This window comes from Mesoplodon bidens (assembly GCF_964165515.1).
Source record: "Mesoplodon bidens genome assembly, chromosome: 7".
In the NCBI taxonomy this organism is placed as follows: Eukaryota; Metazoa; Chordata; class Mammalia; order Artiodactyla; family Ziphiidae; genus Mesoplodon; species Mesoplodon bidens.
The window spans coordinates 51,240,010-51,267,007 of NC_138164.1; the positions used below are offsets into that span (position 1 = coordinate 51,240,010).

The window sequence follows — 26,998 nt, forward strand, 5'->3', positions numbered from 1 at the left end:
ATGAAGCTGGAGAGGAGGGAAGGATCCCAAACAGGACAGGCCTCGGGGCCTGAGGCTGGAGGTGCGGAGGACTGCTGGAGGGTGACAGGTCTGTGCTCTCAGTCCTCAACAGGAGGATGAGAGATAAGGAAGGAGATGTGAGGAAGCTGAGTTAGGACACATGGGGGAGCTGTTTAGCTATCCTCTCCGCTGTCCTCCATCTGAACAATTCCTGCATGCATTGGACCCCGTGGGCAAATTTAACTTAAATCTTCCTGCCAGAGCCTTCTTCTTTTTCTATACTATTTCTTTTATTCACGATAGCACCATAGAGTCACTCAAACTAGAACCTTATATCAGGATTGACAAACAGATTAACACTTGACATCGACTCCAATTAGTTGGTGATGTCTGCCTGGTACCCTGTGTTGAGGAGGATTCTGAGGCCAAGTCATGTCTCAGGGGGAAGGAGTCCCATGGTTACTGATCCTTGCGATGAGCAAGGGACGGGCCTGGGGACCCCAGGGCCTTGTGTCAGTAGACCCTGATGTAGAGTCACCTGGCCTCTTTCTTTTCTCTCACCTTTCCAATGCAGTGGGTTACAGAGTCTTGTTTCCCTAGTTCCAATTCCTTTCTCTCCATCTCTACCGTCCCTTCTTAGTTCTGGCCTCCGTGATTCTCACCTACCTATATCATCTGTATCACATGTATCACCAGGCTCCCTATCTTCTCGGCTCTAAGCTGTCTTGCCCACTGCCACAGAGCAATTTTTCTAGGCATACTCCCACACAGCTGAAAATCTTCAGCTGGCTCCCCATCACTTACAGGATAAAATCTAGAGTCTTCAGCTAAGACATATTAGACCCTTGATGATCTGGTCCCTGTCCATTGTTCCATCTCATTTCCTGTCACTCCCTGACTTCTTCCTTAGGTAAATATTCCAGGCACACGAGCTGCTTATAGTTCCCAGTAGGCTATACCTCCCCAGGTTTTAGCCCATGCTATTTCCTCTGCCTGACAGACCTTTCTCCACAGCCCTGGCTCTAGGCCCTTGCCTTTAACATGCTAATATGGTGTATCACCTCCTCCAGAAGCTTTCTATAAGCTGGCAGGTTTCTCCCCCTCACCTTCCCAAAACAGAGTTAGTGGTTTCTTCTTCCATAGTGTTTTATAGACAAAGCTATTATTACTCACCTCACTGCCTTTGCCCCTATGTGCAGTTTGTTCATTCATTCATTCAGCAAATGTTTATTTAGAAGCTTCTATAAACCAGGCACTGCTCTAGGGGGCTGGAGATAGAGTGATGAGAGATAGAGTGAGGAACCTAACAGCCGAAGTCCCTGCTTTCAAGGGATTTACATGCATGTGCGTGTGTGGAGTGGGGTGGGTGTACAATATGCAAATGAACCAATATATCATTTAATGTCAGATGAAAGAGAAAACCAAGGCTGAGAGGAAGTGGGGTGCTGCTCTGGCTAGGTTGGTCATAAGAGACATTTTTGATCAAGTGACCTCTGAGCAGAGATTTGAATAAAGCAGAGGAGGAAGCCAAGCTGACATCTGGGGGAGGAGTGTTGCAGGCAGAGGAAAGCGCGTGCAAATGCCCTGCTGCCTTTACCAGAGATGCATGAGGACCAGCAGGAAGTAAATGAGGCTGGAGAGGAGTGAGTGAGAGAAAACATGTTAGCGTCAAGGTCAGAGAAGGAACAGAGGTGAAGGATTAGCATATCGGTCCTTCCAGAACAGCATGAGGCCTTTGGGGTTATTCTGTATGAACAGGGAAGCGTTTGATGCATTTTAATCAGAGGAGTGATATAACCTGCTTTGTTCTTTAAAAGCATCAGGCTGTCTTCGGTGGTAAAAATATACTGTAGGGATGAAGGTAGAAGCAATTCTCCAGGCCGTAAGGATGGCATGGACCAGGATGGTAGCAGTGGCAGGGATGAGGAGAGGAAAAATTTGTGATATATTTTCAAGGTGGAGCCAGTAGGATTTCCTGACAGACTGGATACAGGAGAGAGAGAAGCAATCCCTCAAAGGTGACTGCAAGATACAGCAGCTTAACAATTCGTTTGCATGTCAGTATCTCCATCTGCATCGTGGCTCTTTTTTTTTTTTTTTTTTTTGCGGTACGCGGGCCTCTCACTGCTGTGGCCTCTCCCATTGCGGAGCACAGGCTCCGGACGCGCAGGCTCAGCGGCCGTGGCCCACGGGCCCAGCTGCTCCGTGGCATGTGGGATCCTCCCGGACCGGGGCACGAACCCGTGTCCCTTGCATCGGCAGGCGGACTCTCAACCACTGTGCCACCAGGGAAGCCCTGCATCAGTGGCTCTTAATCACCCCTCCCCAACACCACTTTTCTTAAATTCTGGATGCCTTTGAGAATCTGATAAGAGTTATATTTTCTCCCTGAAAAATTCAATGGGCACATATACATAAACTATGTCTATCATTTCAGAGGGTTGTAGGTCCTCCGTATCATACGCATGAAGCCTGGGGTCAGAGTCCCTGCTCTAACCTCTGAGCTCTTTGAAGCCAGACGCACTGTATTATTCATCTACATTTCCTGAGGAAAGTAACCTGAAGACAGTCACTGCTCAGGAAACGTGCTGGAATGAATGAGTGAAAAACAGCTGCTTCTTTATTTTAACTCTTTAGGTTAAGGAAGCATGTCTTATTTACACCTCTACTAGTAACTGGGGCTATTATTCCAATACATTAGTAACTGAACCAACAAACGACAAAGCTGGGGAGAGGGGAGAAGGTAAAATGAAGCAAGGGAATTGCAGCAGAAAGGCATTTTTAAAAAACGTTCCTTTCAAAAAGCGATTGAGATACCCAAGGGAGGAAGCCGTGTAAGTAAAAGGGTAATCATTCTACCAGTAACACTGGGACATTTTCCACCTGAGCTGCAGGCAGAAGGAGCGGCTTGCTTCAGAATTTCTGTAAAAGAAGGGGGAGATTCTGGGGTCCTGGTTGCAGCCAAGCCCCAGGCTGGGCATTCAGAGGGAGGGAGGGAGGAAGCACTTGTCCTGAGCATCCTAAGCTCAGAGATCACCTGCAATGGAGGTAGGGGCCAAAGGAGAAAAGCCTGATGGGATCAGGGACCAAGACACCAAGATGTCACCTAAACTCATCAGAAGCAGGGTGATTTGAAGTGATCACCCTGGCTCTCAGGAGCCTGAAAATTAGTTGTGATGAAAAATTGATCATGCGAAACCAGTGGCCTTCTAGGGGTTGCTAAGAGGATATTGTCTAGACAATGGCCTTTCTCGTTATGAATTTAATAGGAGCCTTATTTAGAAGTTGAAGAAATCCAGGAGGAAGTTTCCATCTCCTTCTAACAAAGGAGTTAGAAACCATAAAAATAAATAAAAGCAGTTCTGAATTGTGCAGATTAGGTTTGTTATTCCTGAATCTGTCCATTGACCATACTGATGATTCCAATTTAGCAGACGTTTATGGAGTCTGGCCCTATCCTGTACCGTATTGCCTTTAATCCTGATAATGCCCCATTAAATTGGTATTATTCCTTTTCCCCTTTACAGGTGAAGGATGAAGGGTGTGAGGCTTGGAGACGTATGCATGGCTAGAAAATGGCAGAGCAAGAACTGGGACCCAGATATGGCTGACTCCAAGTTCAAGGTCTCCCATTCACAAGGCAGCCTTTTTTTAATGCCTACATGCTCATTCAAGAGAAAAACAATTAGTCCTCTTTTGTCCTGTGAGTCAGAGGGAGGTTGGAAAGGGCTGTCCGCTCATCCTTCCTCCCAGCTTACACATCTTGCAGAAGAATGCCACGGGAGCCCCTGCCCTGGTGCAGAGCCAGGCCTAGCAGGCAGCTGCCAGGGAACTGGGTTCCAGCTGCCCGAGTCCTGCTGGCGGTGTCTCTTCGGACCTTGTCTGATAGCTCCTGCTTAAGCAGCCAGCCTGGAACACTGCTCCTGTTTGGAGAGGAAGAATGTTCTCGTCTTGCCCTTTTCTGGGATGAGGTGACTGGCCCAGTGGAGACATAGCAATCAGAACGATTAAATTCAGATCTTGTTCATCTTACTACCTGTGCCCAGGGGCCCGAGGATTAGTTACAATTTTGGTTTTCATTTCCCAGACATTTTTGTTTTGCCTCAAAGTTTAAAAAGGCAACATGGACTTTTTGATGTACAGCAAAGAGCAAGAGAAGGAGGTGGGGGCACCTCAGGAGAGAAAACTACCTGAGTGTCTAATGTGTGTCTTCTGAGCTTCTTATGGTAAAGAGAGCAGAGCTCCCAGACAGGGAAAAGAAACTTAAGAGGCTCTTGATAGGAAATACGTTGCAACTTGTCACCCAACCAATGGCTCCTAATCCTCTTTCATGAGCTGAAATCCCCTTGAATCAGATTATAAAATTCCTCTTGGTAGAAGGCACTTCATTGAAAATGCAAAGCCCTTGACTTGTGAAAGAAAACAAACACTAATTTGGAATTTTTTTTGCCTTAGGAAAGAAGTTGAGGGTAGACACCTTGAAGCAACCCTGCTCCTGCCTTCTCACCCCTCAGTTCCGGGATGTGTGATAAGCACTGAGGTCTCAGGACACAGGGCATCCCCCCTGCACCCACTTCAAGTCAGTCAGCATCTCCATGGGAGCTGCTACCTTGATTTATTTAAAAAGTTTATTTGAAGCATTTAGCAATGGGCAAAGAAAACCCTGTTTAGAAGCCAAAGAGCCCTTTTAAATGACCTGTTAATTGGCTCAAAGCTTCCCTCCATGCAGGAACGATTGTTTGTAACTGGCTGAAGTCTGTGACCTGGAATTGGATTGACCAATGTCAGTTGGCAACTCAGGGAGAAGACTGGAGATAAACTGGCAACTGCAAAAGATTGGGGGCCAGCGGGGAGGGCGGTTGCTGGCATGTTTTCCCTGCTGACTGCAGCTCAGATAACTCTCTTTGTGGACTTTATGATCTCTTCCTAGACCTGAACTCCATCTCTGTCCTGTTTCTGTGGTCTCCGATGACTCGATGCTGTGCCTTCTTTCACCTCTTGGCTGGTCGTTTGGCAGGAGCGTACCTGGGGTCTGCTTGGCTGGAGGTAGGGAAGTGGGGTCTGGGAAGAGCTGGGCCTCGCTTAGGAGCAGCAAGGGGTCTCTTACCCCCCGTGCCAGCCCCAGGGCACTGCCCGTGGGATGCCACTGACCATCTCAGCACTCAGTGGTGGTAACCCAGATGCACTGCTGTTTAGTCACTTTGCGCTAATATTGTGCAGGTTTTGTAAAAGTCTGGCAATTACGCTATTTCTTTAATCAGCTGTGTTAGGATCTGCTAAATCTGCGCTGCCTGTGTACTCTTAGGAGCCTTTTGATCATAAAGAAACAGGAACTGTGAACTTCAAGGAGCACATGGGTCAAAGGGTCTCGCTCTCCCTTTATTTCCCATCAAAATCAATGCCCACTACCACCCTGCCTTCCCTACACTGCTTCCTGCCCCTAACTTGTACCCCAGACCTGGAAGGGCTTCCTTGGTAAAGAGAGGCTCTCACAAGCTCATAGGGACACAACTTTCTCTTGCCTTATCTGGATAGGGATGAAAAAGTTTCTCCCAATTTCTCAAACACTTAAAAGTTAAGCAAATAAAATGTCTAAACAAAGCGGGACTTCAGACAGAGGATTTGCTGTCATTACCGGTTCTCTTCTCTCAAAGCACGTCTGAAGCCTTTCTCTGTGGCCAAGGAGCCAGCCCGTCTGCGCCCGATGAGAAGGAAAACATTGTATGGCAGAGCCAGGAGGTTCTGCACCCCTAGGCTGGGGAGATTCCTGAGAGTTGCCAACTCAGGTGGGACAAAATGGACAAAGCATGGAGACTTTATTTCAATATACTCATTTATTTAAACATTTCTTTCTTTTTTTTAATGAGCAGATAAATCCATGCACATGATGCAAAACTGGAAAGATTCCCAAGAGCAGACAATGAAAAGTCAGTCTTTTTTTTTTTTTTTTTTTTGCCTCTTCTTGGCCCCAGCTAATCTCTGTGGAGGCAACAGTGCGTGGGAGAGATTGGGAACCGGAGACAGGAGTCAGATGCTCAGCTCAGAGGCCAGTGTCACAGCCTGGGAGGGTGCGAGGAGGCAGGAACCGGGGGAGTTGATGGGACCACCACTACAGATGAGGCTGACTGGAAGTGAGGACGGGGATGGGGGAGCAGAGCATGTAAGATGTCAGGAATGGAGACCCCAAGAATAGGGAATCGGTTACTGAAGGCAAAGGAGGAGCCTGGATGAAAAAGGCAAACCCCAGTGGACGACGGGACAATGCCAACTGCAGGGTTCGGAAAAGTGCAAAAGAGGCAGAAGAGGGCACAGCAATGTGGAATTTGGTTTTCACAGAGCAGGTGAAGTTCTGCTGGGTTTTGAAGACCACATAGGATTTGTACACAGGGGCTCATGAGAGGGAGGGCGTTCTAGAACATGGGACCAGTGGGGCCAAAGGTCAGAAGGTCAGGCTGAGGGACAGTAAGGCAGACGTTTAGCTGTAAGGCAGGCTGACGTATCTGAGTGTGCAAGAAAATAGAGCTGGGCCAGATTGCAGAGAACTCTGAGAACTGGCCAGAGATATTCATACTTGAGACTCAAGAATAAATTTGGGAAGATGAAGAAAATAAAGTGTTTCCTAATGAGGTTTTACACGTGTCCTAATGATGTCCTATTTGGACACCTCCTTGGTGAAGCTTTCTTTGCCCTTCTCTCCAAAAGCTAAACCTTCCTCCTGTGCTCTGTATCTACTTCTGCTTTTCTACTCATTCACCATTGTCATTACTCACTTACATGCCTGGCTTCTCTACTAGAGTGAGTGTCTTTCTTATTTCCCATTTTCATATTTCCAGAACCACCAATAATAATAGCAGCAACCATAATAGCTATGATTTATTGAGTGCTTACTATATGTCAGGCACTGTTTTATGTACCTTACAAATATTATCTTAATAAATCCTTTCAACAACCCTATGAAACAAATACCTATTATTAGTCCCATTTTACAGATGAGGAGACTGAGGCACAGAGAACTTACTTGCCGAGGGTCACATTGCTGGTAGGTAGCGGCCAGGATTTGAACCTGAGCTGTTTAACTACAGAGCTACATTCTTTATTATTTTGATAACAATGATAACATTTGTGGGACACTTGGGAAGGACCAGGGATGGAGAGTGTTTTATGTGTAATAGGTCATACGATCCCTCAACAGTCTTAGCGGGGAGGTCTCATTATTGTTCCCTTTTGGCTGATAAGAAAACTGCATCTTAAGTCATGCGTAAGTCATGGAAGAAGAAAGCAAAAGGCCTGGATCCATGGCCCCAGACTCTTAGACATTGTTCCATACTCCCTTCCAGCACACAGTATGTGCTCAGTAGATATTTACAGTATAAATAAATGAATGAAATGGAGGAGGGAAGGAGTGAAGGAAGGAGGGAGGGACAGAGGGAAGAAAAAAGGAAAGAAAGGAGAGAAAGAAACAGAGGAAAAGAAATCCAACAGGCCATAATGCTCAGCTATCTCTCAAACACAATCAGTGCTGGTAATGTAAATATTCCATTATGTAAATATTGTGAAAGAGGACTCTGAAAGTAAAACCTTGAATCAAAGGAAACTCCAGATCATCACCAGTGGGTGGAGAAATTCTTGGGAGTAGAAAGAGCTTCCTAGAGCCCAGGTATATAAGCCAGCCATGGATTTATTCACCAGTCTTGACACACTGCCTTGGAATAGCAAATTATAATGAGTATTGGTTACTTAAAAGTCACCCACACTCAAGAGGTACCTCTTTTGAAACATTTCTCCGGGTTTGGTTGTTCTTAAGAGATACCATTAATCTCTATTATTCTGTGACCCAATTTGACCATTAAGATGAATGAAGACTGAAATGGTTTCCTTTCCTCAGGAGGATGTTTTTTGGTTTTATAGATAGCATGTGAGCGTGTGTGTTCTGTTTCTCTCTTGCTGTCGGCCTCAGGAAGGGACGCAATTTCTGCAGCCTAGGCAGGCCTGCTGGAGATAATTTTCTTAGTTTAATTAAGCCATGCCTGGTGGATTTTTCTACCACAGACAGGAAGGCCTCAGTTTAGCACATTAACAGTAACCATATTTTCCAAACCCCAAATAGGGGCACAGTGTCTGGCTGAGCACTGAGTTCTGCTTTATGAATGTAGTCATGTGACCTTCTCACCAAGGCACACAAATGACATCATCTGTCACTGGCCATGTAATGAATCGCCTTTATGGAAGGTAAAATGGCAGGATGTTGGGGACACCCAGGAGTACAGGGACAAGTGGTCCTTGGACCTCCCAGAGCCAGTGGTCTTGAAGAAGAGCAGGGATGGGGCCTCTCTTCCTCCACAGATGGAGTGGGCCTTGGTGACATGGCATTGCTCATGGTCCCTGTGGTTAATGAGCTCACTCTTGGGCGGCCGGCCGGTCTGCTGCTAGCTAGCTGCCAGCCTCTCGGGCTGTGAGTCAGCCGTGGGCTGTCACTTGATCCAGCCTCCCCAACCCCAGCAGGGCAGCCTGCAGCTGGAGTTCAGGGAGGCCCACCCTGCCCAGGTCGCCGCTCACTTCCCTTCCCCAGGTGCCTCGTGGGGAAGCAGCTCCCACTGATTTGAATTCAGGGCATTGTTAAGAAGCCCCTTGTCACACTTGTCACACCCACAGCTGTCCCACCCCTGCCAGAGTAGGCGAGCCAGCCCTGGAAGGGGACTTGCTGCACACACACAGAGTTCTTTGAAGCACTCCAGAGATTTCACTGAATTAACATCCTTTGTCCTGCACATAATTCCAGTGGAATTAGTCAGCTTTAATGGGTAGCATCTCATCCTACTTCCCTTTCTGCCTGGAAGTACACCCACTAGCCTCTCCCTCCAAACCCTTTGTTTTTCAGTTCCAGGTTGGTAGCTATTCAGTCTATTAACCCTTGCACAGCCACGTTGGATGAGGAGGGGGGGTGGGAAAAGATATGCATTGAGGTTTACTAGGGCAGGAGCCTTTGTGTTATTATCCTGTTGAATCTTCACCATAGTCCTTCAAGGTAGGAATTATTGTCCATTTTCTAGATGAAGAAACTGAGGGTCAAGCAAGTTATATGTAATCTGCTCAAAGTCACAAAGCTGGTAAGGGGCAGAGCAGGGATTTAAATTGGAGTCCATCTGATTCCTTGACCCCTGCTAATTCTACTAACCAGCAAAATTCTATTAACCAGCAAAACAGGAGAGTTATTTGGGGGAATCTCTAGTCCTCACATTGTTTTTGTTTATTTTTCGGCAAAAGAAAATAAATTCCTCCCACAGCCCCTCACAATAGGAAACCTTCTCGTTGACTGCATGACCCTGTCCTCAGTCACAGAGTGATTTTTGACAGTGTGATGACACAGTGTTGCAAATTGCAGACAGTGCAGTCACCAGACTACGTATTGGCCTGGATAACACAGAGATCAGGCGCCTGTCTTTCAATTCTTCGAGTTCAGAGGATCGTCACTTGCCAAGTCTGTCTGTCCACCTGCTCCTCCACACTCCACTGCCCCACCTTGCTCTCCTATCCTGGCCTCCAGATTCTCTGCTCTTTCCTCTATACTTTTCCTACTGGAATTTTCTTTTTCTTTTGCGGTACGCAGGCCTCTCACTGTTGTGGCCTCTCCCGTTGCGGAGCACAGGCTCCGGACGCGCAGGCTCAGCGGCCACGGCTCACAGGCCCAGCTGCTCCGCGGCATGTGGGATCCTCCCGGACCCACGTCTGGACACAAACCCACGTCCCCTGCATCGGCAGGCGGACTCTCAACCACTGCGCCACCAGGGAAGTCCCCTACTGGAATTTTCTAAACCAAGGTGTATTCACAGAACATCATCTTCTGTTTAAAAACTACCAGCAATCTCATGCTGGGTGTATGTCCAAAGGCAATGAAATCAGGATCTTGGAAAGATACCTGCTCTCCCATTCACTGCAGCATTATTCACAATAGCCAAGACACAGAAACAACCTAACTGTCCACTGATGGATGAATGGACGAAAAAATGGAGTGTATCTTTATACAAAGGAATATTATTCAGCCTTAAGAGAGAAGGAAATTCTGCCATTTGCAACAACATGGATGAACCTGGAGGATGTTAGGCCAAGTGAAATAATCCAGACACAGAAAGACAAAAAATGGATGATCTCACTTACCTGTGGAACCTAAACTAGTTGAACTCACAGGGCAGAACGGGGTTGTCAGAGGTTTGGTGGCGGGGTGGAGGGGTGCAGGTGAAAAAATGGGGAGATACTGGTCAAAGCCTAAGAAGCTTAGCTATACAGGATGAGTAAGCTCTGGGGATCTAATGTACAGCGTGGCGACTGTAGTTAACATGGTGTATTGCACACTTGACATTTGCTAAGAGGGTAGATCTTAAGTGTTAAAAAGGTAACTCTGTGAGGAGATGGCTCTGTTATTTAGCTTGACTGTCGTGATCATTTCCCAACGTATGTGTATATCAAAACACCGTACTGTGAGCCTTAAATATACACAATTTTTATTTGTCAACTATACCTAAATAAAGCTGAAGCAAACAAAAAACCTTCTAGGGCCCCCACACCTATGGGAAAAAGCTGAACTCCCTCAGTGAGTCATACAGGCCCTTCCCATCTCGACGGTTCCCTCTGTGCAGCAGGTTAAAGCCACTGCAGAATGTGCACCAGTCCTTAACTGGGCAGCATGTACTCGGGCCTCTAAGCCTTTATAGGAGTTCTTCCTTCTACCTGGAACAGGCTTCCCTTCTGCTCTGATTGGCAACCTCCTTCGAGATACAACTCAGATGTCACTTCCTCTGAGAAGACTGCACTCTCTGTGGGCTGCTGGCCTTGCTCCTGTCTCCTGAGTTAGTGTCTGCCTTCCCCAGTAGACCGGCAGCCCTCAGCAACAGTTGCAGGATTCGCTGGCGTGTTACACTTGGGTCTGAACAGAGTCGCACGTAATTTGCTTTTATTAATAGTAAAAGCACCAAAGTTTTCGAATGAGCTGCTTTTGTTATAATTTGGAGTGGATTCAAGGTTATTCTTACAATAATGTCATTTTCACTCACTCGCATGTTTTTCTGAGTAGGCAAGAAACGGGTGGGGTTGCAGCTAGCTTGCTGATAACTGTTCCAAGTGTTAGAGAAAAAAAAACATTAAGAAGGGATCAACAGATCTTGAGATACATTAGTGGGCCATGGATAATCCAGCATGCAGGCAGGGGTGCATGTCTGCATGGAGAATTTATTATTTACGTGTGTGTGTGTGTGTGTGTGTGTGTGGTGGTGCACTTTATGTATTCATGCTCAAAAAAATACTCCTGGATTAGAGCAACAATTATTTTTGCCATATTGAAGGTTAACTGTGATAAAGATGGAACAATGTGGAGAATTCTTGATGTAGTGTTAAGAGGAGAAAAAGGCAAAGTCTCAGACTACATGTATGTTTTAAGTCCATAAAAAGTCAGTGCAAATCTGGGAGGAAGGCAAGCTAAGAAACAAAAAAAGCTCTGATTTGTGAGATGGTGAGGTTTTAGGGTCAGTTTTTTCTCTAACGGGTTGAGCAGTGCCTCTATCTTGTAGACCCTTCTCCTGGGTCTACCATCAACCAAGCTGGACCATGTGTGGTCACCAAACCTGTAGCTGTTACCAGCCCATCTGTCTAGAGCTTCAGGGGGTAACAGTCCACCGCATCTGCAGCCAGTACCTGGTGCCCATGCTCCTCAAAGGGAGAGTTGATACAAAGTCCTCCCTATTGGTGATCCCTGTTTTAATTAGTCATCAACCCAAGTATAAGTTATCTAGCCATCACTTTGCTAATGTTCCAGCCTTTCCATCACGCCCTGGACTTTCTTGCCTTTGACCGAGCCCCTGACCTCCCAAACTCCTATGACTAAGCCCTCAGGAATTGCTTGTTCCACAACCACCAAACCACCCAAGCTCTTCAACTTTTCCTCTGTGTGTTCCTTCCCCCTCCTTCTGAGTGATGAAGGCTGGCTGGCCCTGGGGACACCACACACCCTGCACCCCTCTCCATTCGTGGCTGTTCGCCCTCCACACCCGCAGTCTTAGGGTTGGAAGGTTTGTCGCTGTCCTTGTTCCCAAATGCTGCTTCCACAATATTATTTCTCTACCCTTTGAGGTTCATGCTGTTCAGCCAGACTGCTCTCTTCCCTCCCTGCTGCCATCATCATCCAGCCCACAGTCATGAGCTCTCACCCACTGAAGACTTGAGCACCTGGCTTATCGTCTTCCTTTACATCCCCATCTCTGCTTTCTACCTGGTTGACTTCAGTATCTGTGTGGATGGCTCCTCCAACTCCACGGCCCCATCCATTTCTTTCTTCTCCTTCGCAGTTACGCTCCTCCAAAGTGTTGTCTCTACTTCATGTCTCCATTTTCCTTACTCCCCTACTCCCCCTTCAGTCACTCAAGGTAGGAGGCTGGCGCTGCCCACCACCAGAATAGCTCCCATTTAGGTCACCGACTACCTCCTTGCGATCATGTCGAAGGAACGTTTTCCCAGCCTCATCTTACTTGCCCTCCCAGCCGGGGCTCCCACTGGACCATTCACTCCTTCTGAAAACACTCCTCCCTTGGCTGTAAAGACAAAATATTCTCCTGGTTTCTTCTCTGGTTTCCCTGTACCCTTTGCAGGTCTATCCTTCTCATTTTCACCATCAAATATTAATGTTCCTCTTCCTAGGTGAACACATCCTTACTCACAGCTTCAGTTCTCTGTAAAGAACATGGAAACGTATACCTTCAGGCTTGACCTCTTCTTCTAAGTTCCAGGCCCATAACTCCAACTTTGACTTGATATTTCCATGCAGATGTCTCAAAGGCAGCTCAAAATCAACAGGCCCCAAATCTTACCGGCTACATGTGGTCCTCTTTCAGTGTTCTTTGTCTTAGAGGACAGCACCACTGTTCATCTCATCACACAAGCCAGAAATCTCAGAGTTATTTTTGGTATCTCTTTATCTTGTACATCTTATCTCCAATTTATCCCCAAAGGCTATTTCTTTTCCCTCCTAAAAGTTTCTCAAATCCACCCACTGCTCTTGATCTCCAACTTACTGCCCTAGTCCAAGTCAACGTTATCATGTGCAGGGGCTATTGCTATGGTTTGGGCTGTCCCACGTGTAATCGGAGTCCCTCGAGTCCAGGCCCTACAGAGCATCTGCAGGCATCTTTTTGAAGTAGTCATCTAATTATGCTGCCATATGCTTAAGACTCAGATAACTTTTCATCTTTTCAGAACAATGACAAAACCCTTAACATGGCCCATAGTTTTCCTTTTATCTATCGCCTCATCCTATTCTCCCCTCTCTAGCTTTCTTTCCCTTCCCTATTCCCCTTTGTTCCCTCTTGCCCCAGGGCCTTTGAATGGCTATTCCCGCCACCTGGAATAGTCTCCATACTCCTGGCTTAGTTAACTTCTACTTATGCTTTACATCAAGCAGTGCAAGCATCTTCTTACTTCAGTGTAAGCATCACTTTCTCAGAGAAATCCATCCTGACCTCCCCAAAGAGGTCAAATTTCCCTTTAACGAGGTTTCATAACACCATGCATGTATTTCTTCATGACACTAATAGCGGTAGACAATTGTATGCGTCATTATTTGAGTAGTGGCTTTCTCTCCCCCTGACATAAGAATTCCGTGGGGGGCAGAAATCATGTCTGATTTTGATCAACATTGAATCTCCAGCACAAAAGCCAGAACTTGAGCACCCAAGTTAAAATAACAGCTTCCATCACTCTTATTTTTTGGTAGCTTTATCCTTTTTCATAGCAATTATAATCACTTGCCATATATGTACATGTTTGTTTATCTCCCTCACTAGATCGAAAGCTCCACGAGGACAGAGAATTTGTTTGCCACTGATGCATTTTATTTCTAGCACCTAAAACAGTGCCTAGCACGTGGTAGTCACTCCATAAGTAGTTTTTGCATAAATAGTATGCGTTTAATAAATATTTGTTGAAATAATAAATGTATTTTGCACAAAACAAAAATAACAACCCTCCCCAGCAACAGTATGATATTTATTTAGCCTGTCTAGCTATTATGCACTTGCATGCCTGCGTTTGCCATAAATAAATTCATCACATAAAGTTATAACAATAACTACCAAATTTACCAAAATAACTACCTACCCTAATTAATATATAAAATTGAACATTAAGTACAGTCAGCAGAGACTTGTTTGCTTACCTACCATTTAAAGAATTGACTAATCAATTGCCCCCAGAAAAAATTCAAAGAGTGACAAACATCCCATGCATAAATGCAGTGCAGTATTTAAGTAAATCTTGAGTGCTTGCTTGTTTTCCCTAAGCTAAGTGTTCTCCTTTTCACAGGCATTGCCGAATTGCCCTTAAAATGGGTTTTTACTAATATTCACAGCCGCTGGTGAAAACGGAAATGCTCATTTCCCCAACAGGGTCCGTGCATTTTCAAAGAACAAAACTGAGTGAGGGTACATTGAAGATGGTGGAGAACAGAGGCGGGAAAGCCACATATCTAGGAACTGAAATCCTAGGGGAGAACACTGAATCTGCTTTCATGTCTTGTGCCACAACAAGGCAGGGAAAACAGAGGCTCGTGTTCATGCTTCCATCTTCCCAATTTTTCCAGAACCTTACCTTGTGGGTTCCTTTGGTGTCGGTCAGAGAAATCTAGGTGACTTGCGCCACCTGCTGTTCAGATTGCGGAATGGCTTGTGAACACCAATGCATGCCTCGGAATTTTTATTTCAAGCAATTTCTACCTAGCTCGCTCCCTATCCGTGACTTTTTTCTCCTTTTCTCCTACAGCACACCTCCTGAGCTATGAATGGACACAAAGGCATGGCTTGGGATGGTGGCTTTGAGAAAACTGGGGCTCAAAGCCTTCACCCACTGTTCTTATTTCTGTTAATGTTTAGCCACTTGTTTCAATTCAGTGAGCCACCAAACACCTGAGTAGGCCCTGGAGTAACCAAGACAATGAGATGTGATTCTGCTCCCCAAGGATCTCACAGTCTAGTCGGGGAGTCAGACGCACAAGCAAATAATTACAGTGCCAGTATCATGATATAAGCAATATGGCCCTGGAGGGACATGTGAAGTCCACCAGTGGAACCCAGAGGGTTTCAGAGAGGACATGATATTTACCTACACTCTGGGGACTAGTGGGGGCTCACAGGTGGAAAGGAGGCCCACCATTTTAGGCAGACAGAACGGCATACGCAAAAGTAGGGAGGCTGGGACTTCCTTGGTGGTCCAGTGGTTAGACTCTGAGCTTCCACTGCAGGGAGCAAGGTTTCCATCCCTAGTCAGGGAACTAAGATCCCTCCATGCCCCGAGGCATGGCAAAAAAAAAAAAAGTAGGGAGGCCAAAACATCTACAGCCTACTCTGGAAACGGCAAGAAGTTGGTAGCTACTGTTAACAATTTATTATAGATCCTTTCAGGTTTTTCAAGATGCATTTTTAGATCTGTGGATGGATGTGCATCTATGACTTACTTTCATTTCACTAAACTTTATATTTTAGAAATCTCTCCATGGTGGGGAAGCAGGACCTGCCTTGTTCTTTTAACTTCTGCACAATGTTCCATCGTGTTGATCTATGGCAGTCCCTCTTTAGTGCACATTTTATGTGGTTTCCAGTTTTTCACCTTGTATGTCTCTTATGAACATGTGCAGGTATTTCCTAGGAGGGAAGTCGCCAAGTCAAAGGGTACCCATATTTAAATTTTGACTGATAGTTCTTAAAGACCTTCCAGAAATTTTCTATCAATTTACATTCCTTATAACAAAGTAGCTAAAATAAGTCAGATAAGCTAGTGAGTCCTTCAAAAATCTCCCTTTCTGATTTAACCCATGTGCATAATGTTTTTCTCCCTAAAATAATGATTCTGACAGTAACCCTACATGCATGGAATGATTTGCTTTTTATGCAGTCATGGCAACACCCTCCAAGATTGTTGCTATTATCCCCATTTTACAGATGACAAGACACTGAGGCTCAGAGGAATTGGGTTTACCCACAGTGCCCCAGGTAATCAGAACCAGAACTGGAACTCAGCATCCAGAATCCTAAAGCTCTTTCTACTACTCTGTTACTAGGCAACGCTTTTCCCTTTCGATTCCTGTGCCAATGCTACTTGTTGCCATGGCATTGCTGGAACAAGGAGCAGTAAGTTGTAATTAAGCAGTGAGCGAGAATCTTTGCTCCTATCAGAAAAGGGTCTTTATGCCCTTACGTGTGGGTGGACAGAGAGGGACAGCTGGATGGAGGTGGCTGGGTATCATGTGAGTGGCATGGGGGACAGATGTTTGTCTTCACCTCTGTCCACTTAAAACAATTGCCCAGAATGCCTTACCTTCACGCTGTCTTGTCAAAAATCAGCATCCATCTTCGGTGTATGACTTCTTTCCTCAGTCTAGAAGAAACAGGGCATTGTTGTAAATGGCACCATTCTGGAATCAGATAGACTTGAGTTCAAATCCTATGTCTGCCACTTTCCTGAAAGTTACCTATATTTCCTGATTCTCAGTTTTCTCATCTGAATGCAGACAATCATGCTCATGTTGTAAGGTTCTGTACGTGGACTGAATGAGATAAGGGACACCACACATAGCCAAATACCCAACATTCACTGCCATTTATTAAGTGCTCAGTACATGGAGCCAATGTTCGCATTGTTATTTTCATTATCCACCCACCCATTCGCCTTTGGATGCTTTGCAGTAACCAAAGGGGTTCCAAAACCCCTCTAGTATTCCATCACTCAAAACCCAGTTGAGGGATTACGAAAGCTTGTCATGTTTTTGTCTTTAGGCATGAACACTCACAAAAAGATTTTCAAAAGATTGGCTGTAGTGAAGTTCTGAAATGCATTATTTGCCCCAGGAGTGAGTCATCTGTAGTAGGAGGAAAAGTGAAACTGTTTTTCAAAGACGACACAGTAGAAATTGCGCAATTCAAATTACTGCAACTGCCTTTTCAGCTGAATCCAAGGAAATTTTTTAAAAACTCATTCACTTGACTCTTTGGAAACCTATGATATGTCAGGCCCCATGCAAGGGGTGGATCGTGACCCTTGCCCCAGGGACCTCACGGATTAGCAGGGGAGACAGGCATTTATAATAATTACAGCAATGGGATAGCTTCTATAATGAGGTCTGTGGATAGTACTGTGGGGACACAGGGCAGGAAGTCCCCTTAACTGTGCTGGGGTGATGGGGAGGGGAGGATCAGGAAATACTTCACAGAGCTGGGACCAGCTGAGCAGACAGACAAGAGGCCAAGGCACTTAGAGAGAAAGACGGGGAAGCAGGAGAGAGCACGGTGTGCTCAGACCTGGTGCAGGCTGCACACAGAGAGGGGTGGGGAATGAGACCAAAGAGGCAGGTATCTGCACTGGATGCCTCTCCAGCGACCTGGCCCTACACTGTGGAACTCACACCCTGCAGAAGCATCCCTGCCTGTGCCCCTTCTTGCAGTGCTCACAGCTTCAGGCCCGAGCCTCCTGTTCGCCCTGTCTCTGCTCTCCACCTGGCTCCTAATCCCCTGCCTTCTCACATCATGATTTATCTTCCTCCTTCCTCTGTCACACCTGACACTCACAGCCTCATCTTTTGCTTTCCTTGCAAAGCTGTTCTACCATCTCTGGATAAACAACTCTACTTGGTCTGGTCTTTGTTGCAACCCTCAGTAGACCCAGAACCCAATTCTGGTTTTGCCCCAATCAGAATATGAATCTCACCCCAGGGCAGCCAGGTGGAGCTGTTGCCATTGTGAACAGCACTGATGACCTTTCCAAGGCTGTGTCCTGGGTACATGGCTCAGCTCCTAGACCTGTGGTGTAGGAAACGTCTCACAGTCTCAGCTGAGGCAGAACAAATGCCATTCCTGACCTATCATTGACCTGGGAAGGAAAGATGCACGCCATCCCACACACGTGGTCTCCGTGGGGTCCCAGCTGTGCCTGAGGGTGAGGATGTGAGCTTTTTGTTCTTCCTCTCTGATTACTGGGAGAACACCAAGTTGCCTTTCAGCATTCCTCCTGGGACATGAATCAGCCAGCTACCCCTCCACAGAGCTCTCCTGCTGACCCAGTGCTCTTCCTTAGAATGGCACTGGCTGCTCTGTTCCAGGAGGGCTTATTATGGACACATTCACAAGGAACTGTCTCAGACAGCTGAGAGGACAGATGTCTGTGTGTGGCTGCCCGTCTGGCCGTCCGTCCGAACGCCTGACTGAATGACTTCACCCCAGCAGCTGTGGACCGCACAACTTGTGGGGATGCTGTGCACGCGGACTAGAATGTGCATGTCACCTCCTGGAGTTACGCAGTGCAGGGCCCTCCACCCCAAGCTCTGGGGCTGGCCCCCTTCAAGACTGGGAGGTACAAACATGTGTACACGTGGGTGAAGTGGAAGGAGGCGCACAGGAACACAGCGGTATCACACACGCCCTCCCTGCGGTGCCTGGTTGGGCAATGGGAGGCTTTGGGACACCAAGGACTGTGTTGATCAGACTCCAAGGTCCAATACCTCCATTTACAGCCCATTAGGTATCCCTCTCACATTCTGTTGAGGCTGGACGGACTCAAGGGCATGAAGTTTAAAACAGTCGTTCTTGAACTTAACCTTGGCTGGAATGGAGGCTAGGTTCTTGTCTACTTCCTGGAACTCCTAGTCTAGAGTAAAACACAATGAACTCAGGGACCAACCCTTCCTCACAACACACAAAAATGCATCTCACTGCTAGTAACCTATTATTAACTTTGTCCTGAGTGTATTACTGGATAAGCTTACCTCCCACTGCATTGTATTATGCTTTGAAACATGCCCCGGTCAGGCAAATATGTATGGGGAAGTGAAAAGAGGACCAGAAGTCCTATTGCACAAACCAAAAAAAAGATCAGTCAAATTCCAAAGTGGCTCTTCCACTACTTGCTCCAGAATCTTGGGCAAATTACTAAAATCTCCATTTTCTCAAACAGGTATAACAATATGTCTATCTTAAGGTTGTTTCCAAAATTAATGTGATACAACACATGTAAAATGCTTAGCACGGCACATGGTACAGGTAAGCTCTCAGGAATATGAGCTATAATGGTATTGTTTTATTTATTTACTTACTTTTTAATTATTTATTTATTTATTTATTTTTGGCTGCATTAGGTCTTTATTGCTGCATGCGGGCTTTCTCTAGTTGCTTCGAGTAGGGACTACTCTTCTTGCAGTGTGAGGGATTCTCATTGCGGTGGCTTCTCTTGTTGGGAAGCATGGGCTCTAGGTGTGCGGGCTTCAGTAGTTGTGGCACGTGGGCTCAGTAGTTGTGGCTCGCGGGCTCTAGAGCGCAGGTTTAGTAGTTGTGGCACACGGGCTTAGTTGCTCCAAGGCATGTGGGATCTTCCCGGACCAGGGATCAAACCCGTGTCCTCTGCATTGGCAGGCAGATTCTTAACCAGTGTGCCACCAGGGAAGTCCCGGTATTGTTTTATTTTTATTGATAAAGCATCTGAGTGCTTCTAAAAAAGGATCAAAGATAAGCTGACAATTTGGGGCAGTGACCCTTATCACTGAGCACAACCTGGACTATACTAACCTGACACACACCCCCAGTCCCATCTCTGATTTTAAAAGTGCAGGTTCAAAGGAATGGCCAATTGGTCTAATTAAGACAGGAGTGGGGTCATTGTGGTTAGCATCTTCCAACTGCCTGAGAGACAATGGTTCAGATGGAACCTTGCTTTTCCATTCAAGTCCTGAGTCACTTATGTAAGTGACTCCCATTGTGACCAGCCAGCCAGGATGGATCCAGAGAAGAACATCTGCCTTTGAATTTACTCTTTTCTGCATGAGAAGATCCAACAGCTATGGGAGTCCCAACTGTAAGTTTGCCCTTGCACTACTAGGAAAGGAAGAGAATGGGAGGGTATGCTGTATTTCCCGTCCTAGAGCTGGATCTAAGCAAAGGGCTTTTATTTTAAGGTCCTGAATGTCAATCAAGGTTTCTTTGAACTACTCTTGGGTTGGAGAGGTTGGCGAAGTTGGAAATAAGTTCTACTGTCAGGGCGGTTGTGCTAGATTGTTTATTGGCGGTTCAACACCATTCCCCATCTTATCTACTCTCCCCTGTACTGTGATGGATGGAAGCCTGAGTACTAGAATATTCCAGAATCCCTTGCCAGGGTTCTGTGCTAGATTGCACTACTCAGAGGTGCTTGAACAAGATCTGGAATGAGGAAAAGAGGTGGAGGCTATGGTACTGCTCCTCTGGCACTGATGAACAGACATGTGGCTTTAGCAGATGTGAGGTGCTTCAAAGGTCCAGACTTTCCCCTGGGAATCACCAGTGCTGGGGCTGCAGCCAGCTGTGATCATCACTAGTCTTCCTCTGGCTTCTGTGATTTCCTGCTTCTGAGTCCTAGAAGTAAGTCTCAGAGCCAGCCATGGCTTTCCCTCACTTTTGCTCCTCAGCCACTTTCAACTGTACAGCAAACATCGAATTCCCTGGATTAAATTCCCTTCTGTTTAAAATATCTAAAAAGTTATTTCTGTTTTCCTGACCATTAGAAAGTGCCTGGCTTGAAAAGTCTTACTGGGTGCACTGAGAACTTAAAACTTTGGTTTTTTCCTGCATTATTGAATCTTCACTGAAGTAGTCCAGGCAAATTAATTATCTTTGAGTCTTATTTCTGCCCCAATGACCCAAAACTCTTTTTTTTCCAGGAAGTAAAAACAGAAAGGAAAGGTCTCCCTGAACAAATATAAAGCCCCATGCTTTCTATCAATTTGAAACTCCTTTTAAAAACATAAACACCTACTGGGAAAGTAATGCCCCATAAATTACTTTGATTTGATAATCACCTCATCTAACTCATAACTAATACCATTCCAGGAAAAAGTTTAATTTAATTTTACGCATAAAGAGCATTATAAATGCATTACCAGTTATCAGAATAAAAGAAAAAACACACCCATATTTTAAGCATCTTGATAAATCAAGTTGTTTTGATTTTTTCATTGCCTGCTTGTCTTACCCACATGCATATGTAATTTTACATAGTGCTAACTATTGTGAAAACACAATTTTATAATTTGCTTTTTTTGTACTTAACAGTACATTAATAAAATTTCTATCTCGTTATGTAGACTTCCTAATTGTCATGCTTAATTACTTCATAATATTTAGTTGAGTGAATTGATCATAATTTAATATTTTTCCCCATGGCTGAGTATTTAGGCAGGTTCTAATTATTTTGTTAGTATGCTTAATGCTTCAATGCACATCTTTTTCTTCTATTGATTAACTTCCTTGAGATAAATTCCCACAAGTGGAATTTCTAGGGCAGGAAGTTTAATTGACACCTCTGGAATGATTTCCACTCTCCTCTCACCTAACCCCATGGTTTTATGCCTGATTAGTTACTTGAATAGGATAGAAGGAAAAAGGGAGAAGTAATCGGAGAGCCTGGAGTTCTTCTAAAGTCAAGCTGGCTTAGCTGTGGGAGACTCTGGGCTATCCAGGTAGTTGTCCGAGGAGAAATGAGCCTGAGAGGTTGAGCAGAGAGACTCCTGGATCAGGAAAGACATAGAGATAACCCTAGCCTCTGAGTTACTTGGAAGAACAAACAGCCTCAAACTTTTAACATAATGAATAAGTTTACTTCTCATTTGGTGATAGACAGGGTGAGGGACCTCCAGAGTTATTCAGGCCTTTTCATCCTGAGGCTTCACCCTGGTAGGGTCCCTGGTATCCTCTCCATGCAGCCAGCGGGTGGGAAAGAGATTGAGTATCACGTAGGGGGGTTTATGGGTCGGGTATGTAAGTGGTCCCCATCACTTCTGCTCATGTTCCACTGTGCAGAGTCCAATCACAAGCCCTCACTTAACTGTAAGGGAGGCTGGGAAGTGTAGTTTAGGTGTGTGCCCAGGAGGAAGAGGTGAGTGTAGATGCTGGTGTGCACCAGCAGTCCCTGCCAGAGTCCTTCTCACAATTTAAACCTGAGAACAGGAAGGGCAGAGCAGCGGGGAGAAATGGAGCTCTGCTGCTTGCACACTTTTGCATGCAAAGTAATGCAAATAGAATGTGCCTTTCCAGATGCTGGCTGTTTTATGCAATGGCTGCAGTATCACACAATTCCTGGGATTCCGCACCCCCCCCAAAATCAACACAGGAAGAGGTACTAAAAGAGTCACTTTTCACTTTTTCTTGGATTTCAGGGGAAGCAGACACTAGAAATATCACTTGCTGACCCCTATTCTTTTTCTCTCCCTCTCTACCACTTGGTTCCTTCCATTCTGAAGCTTCATCAGCTGATTCTGGCTCCGGGTCTTTTTATCCCATTTTTCCAGTTTCCTGATCTCAATCTTCCTCCCCTATTTATTGGATGCTTATTATATGCTAGTGATTGTGTTAAGAACTTTATATATGTAATGGAAAGAAAAAATATATTGTTGCTACTTAGAAAGGCAGCAAAAATCCATTAAGGGGAAAAAACTCTTTTTGTTAGGGACACACCTCAATGGACTTGTTTGGCTATAAAAGTGGAAGCTTCTCTGAGCAGAATCATACGGGAATAAGTTTAGCAACAAGCAAACAAAAACAGTGAGAGGCAGGGGGAGGGGGGGTATTGCTCAGTATGACAGAGTGAAAAGAAAAGTTTTGGAGAATTTTAGAGCTGTCTTCTGCTGGGTCCTTAAGAAGGTACTGGTGACTTGGAAAAGAAGAAAAATAATTTAACCCTGGCTGTGCATTATAATTACATGGGTGACTTTTACAATTTTTTTTAAAATGGAAAAAAAAAAGAAATCTAGCATACTTACATAAAATTATACAAATCATACCTGGATAGCCCAATGGGCTTTCACAAAGTAAGCACACCTGTGTAATCATCACTCAGATGAAGTAAATATTATCAGTATCCAGAAGTCCCCTTCGTGCCCCTTGCCAGCTACTACCCTGCTCCACCAAGGCAGCCACTATCCTGATTTCTTTTTCTTTTTTTTTTTTTTTTTGTGGTACGCGGGCCTCTCACTGTTGTGGCCTCTCCCGTTGCGGAGCACAGGCTCCGGAAGCGCAGGCTCAGCGGCCATGGCTCACGGGCCCAGCCGCTCCGCGGCACGCAGGATCTTCCCGGACCAGGGCACGAACCCGTATCCCCTGCATTGGCAGGCGGACTCTCAACCACTGTGCCACCAGGGAAGCCCTATCCTGATTTCTTATGCCATGGATTCGTTTTGCCTGTTATTGAATTTTATAAAGATGAAGTAATAAAGTATGTACACTTTTTTGTTGGACTTCTCTTTTTTAACATTATTTTTGTGAGATTCAGCTATGTTGATACAAGTAGCAGGAATTTGGTCATTTTCATTCATGTATATAGCATGAATATAGCAAAAATGTATAATATGGATTTCCTCAATATTTTTGTTCATCATTGATGGACGTTTGTCTTGTTTCCAGTGTCTGGCTGTTTTTAATATCGCTATTTTGAACATTCTTTTAAAAATTTTATAATTATGGTAAAATATAGGTAACATAAAATTTTAGCCACTTTTAAGTGGCATTAATTCAGCGGCATCAATTCACTATCTACCATCTACTTCCAGGACATTTTTAAAATAACAACTTTACTGAGATTTGATTCACCTACCATGTAATTCCTCTATTTAAAGTATAAAATTCAATGGTTTTTAGTATATTCAAAGAATTGTGCCACAATCAATTTTAGAATTTTTATCACCCCAGTAAGAAACGCCGTATCCATAAGCAGTCACTCTATTTCTGCCTATCATTCCCCCCTATCTCCCCCCCACACACCAGCCTTAGGCAACCACTAATCTACTTTCTTTCTCTATAGATAAATAAATGTCCCTATTCTGGACATTTCACATAAATCATACATTATAAGGTCTTTTGTGACTGGCTTCTTTCACTTGGCATAACATTTTTAAACATGTTCTAGCATGCATCAGTATTTCATTCCTTTTTATCACTGAATCACATACCATTGTACAAATATAAACATTTTATTTCTCCATTCATCAGTTGATGGACATTTGAGTTGTTTCCAGTTTTTGGCTGTTATGCATAATGCTGCTATAGATATTTGCGTACAGCTGTTTCTCTGAACATATGTTTTCATTTCTCTTGGGTATATATACCAAGGAGTGGAATTACTGGATCAGATGGTAACTCTACGTTTAACATTTTCAGAAAATGCCAGACTGTTTTCCAAAGTGGGCTCAACTCTTTCACAGTACCACCAGTAGTGTACGAAGGTTCCAATTTCTTCACATCCTCACTAATGCTTGTCACTATCACCTTTTTGATTATTGCCATTACAGTAGGTGTGAAGTGGTATCTCATCGTGTTTTTATTTGCTTTTCCCTGATGTCAATGATACTGAGCATTTTTTCATGTGGTTATTGGCCATTTATATACCTTCTTTGGAGAAATGTCTATTCAGATCCTTTGGGTTATTCGTTTTTATTACTGAGTTGTAAGAGTTCTTTCTACATTTTAGATATAAATCCCTTATCAGATATATGACTCGAAAATAGTTTCTCCCATCTTGCGGATTGTTTTCACTTTCTTGATGATATCATTTGAAGCTCTAAAGTTTTAAATGTTGATGAAGTACAACTTATCTTTTTTCCTTTGGCTGTTTGTGCTTTAGGTGTCATATCTAAAAATCTATTGTTTAATCCCCAAATCCATTGTTTACAAAGATTTATGCCAAGGTTTTCTTCTCAAAGTTTATAGTTTTAGTTCTTACATTTTGATCTTTATCCATTTTTTTCCTGAATATTCTTGTACATGACTTTTGGTGAATATATGTACACATTTCTTTGGGTATATACATAAGAATGGAATCACTGGGACATAGGGGTTTTGTATGTTCAGCTATAATTCTGCGAAATAGTTTTTCAAAGTGGTTGTACCAATTTATCATCTGACTCCCAGTGTATGAGAGTTTCAGTTGCTCTATACCTTTGTCAACACTTGGTATCTTTTCCATTTTAACCTTTCTAGGAATGTTTACTACTATTATGTTGTGGTTTTTTATGCATTCCTTTGAGGACTAATGAAATTAAAAATATTTTCGTATGTTTATTTGCCTTTGGGACACTTCTTTTTGTGAAGTGCCTTTTCAAGTATTTTGCCTAATTTTTTCTTATTGTAGGAGTTCTGTTTTAATTATATATTGCCACATAACAGAACACCTCAAAATCTTTGGTGGCAATGATTTATCGTTGATTTCTAATAGTGACAAAACATTGACAAAACAATAATTTATCACTTTTTTGTGTTGGCTCGTGTTTCCTTTGCTAGTTTTGCCTGAGCTTACTCATGTAACTATATTCAGCTAGAAGGCTGGCTGATGGTAGAGAAATAGACTCTGTCTCCGTATAAGACAAATGGCAAAGGCACATTATAAAAGGGTGTGCATACTGGGATAGGGGGAGTTGTGACCATTTAACAATTTGCCACAGAAGGAAATCTAAAAAAGAGTGGAGGTATGTATACATATGACTGATTCACTTTGCTGTACAGCAAGAAGAAAACACAACATTGTAAAACAACTATACTTCAATAAAAATTAATTTAAAAAAACCAAACAATTTGCCAGCTTTTTTACATGTTCTAGATAGGTACTCTGCATATATATATATATATATATATATATATATATATATATATATACACACACACACACACACACACATATATATATATATCAATATATACATATATAAATACATATATAAGTATATATTTTTTCTCCAACTCTGGCTTGCCTTTTCTCTCACCTATTAGGGTCTTTTGATAAACAAAATTCTTAATTTTAAACTGGTCTAATTTATCAATCTCTTCCTTTACAATTAGTGCTTTTTGTGTCCTAAGAACACAAAATAATTAAATATTTAAAAGTATTTGTCTACTCCAAGGTCATAAAGATATTCTCCTATGTTATCTTCTTAAAGCTTTATTGTTTACATTAATTGCATTTAGATTTAAAATCCACTTTGTTTTGACTTTTTGTATATGGCACATGGTAGGGATCAATTTTCATGCTTTTCCATATTATAATACAAATAATAACACAGTTCATCAAAAAGGCCACCCTTTCTCCACTATGTGTTGTCGTAATTCAACTGTCCATGTATGTGTGAGTCTGTTTCTGCGATGTCTATTCTGCTCCACTGGTCTTTTTGCATATTCTTGCCCCAATTCCTGCACCAATACCACATTAAATGCTGTAGCTTTATAAAAAATTTTGAGATTGGAGAGTGAAGGTCATCAAATTTTGTTTTTCTTAAGGTACACTGACTCATCTTGGTCCTTTGCATTTCAAGATGAATTTTAGATTTGTGAATTAGAGAGAAGGAAAGGCCATGCACAGCCCAGCAAGTTTCTATACCTCCCTTCTCTTTCATTTTGGAATATGAAAAAGACACTCATCCTGAAAAAAACACTCATTCTATGTGCTTCTCTGTGTCCTAGTTTCATAGGACTCCCCCACCTGCCCCTGCAAGGGAGGCCTGTGGGTTTCCATCATCGTCTGGGTGGGTAAGTCCAATTCAAGGAGGAAATGTTAGGAAGCCTTCTTAGCTAATATAACAAAGGTTTGCCCATCTACCTTTATTAATAAAACAAAACAAAGCAAAAAACCAAACAGACAAAAGAATGTATTTTGGTCTCCTTCAGTCTGACTACTGCATCTAGTTCTCAGTGGGTTTTGAACTTAGACAAGGAGAAGTGCTATTTTGGGATTTCCCCCAAACCTGTGAGGAATTGTGAGGAATAATGACTCTTGATATTCAGCTTTCTGCCTGGGCTGCAATTACTCTTTGTTATTTCCACCTCTTTAGTAAAAGACTCTCATATACACATAAGCCTTCAGTTGGTGGCTCTCTGGGGAATGAAGAAATAAAAGTGGCTGGCTCAGGGTTCCAGCCTCAGAGTGAGAGGATGGGGGGCGGGGAGCAGCCCTCAGGAGCCCTGGA

The 26,998-nt window shown here is 44.0% G+C and overlaps 1 long non-coding RNA gene across 2 annotated transcripts in view; it reads left to right on the forward strand.

The window, feature by feature from the left end:
* Positions 1 to 6,905, forward strand: part of LOC308620882 — a 43,682-nt gene extending 36,777 nt beyond the window's left edge. For both annotated transcript variants that reach the window (XR_014016355.1, XR_014016356.1), the window contains one exon: positions 3,528 to 6,905. This is a non-coding gene — a long non-coding RNA (uncharacterized lncRNA). The remainder of the gene's footprint in view (positions 1 to 3,527) is intronic.
* The last annotated feature ends 20,093 nt before the right edge of the window (positions 6,906 to 26,998 follow it).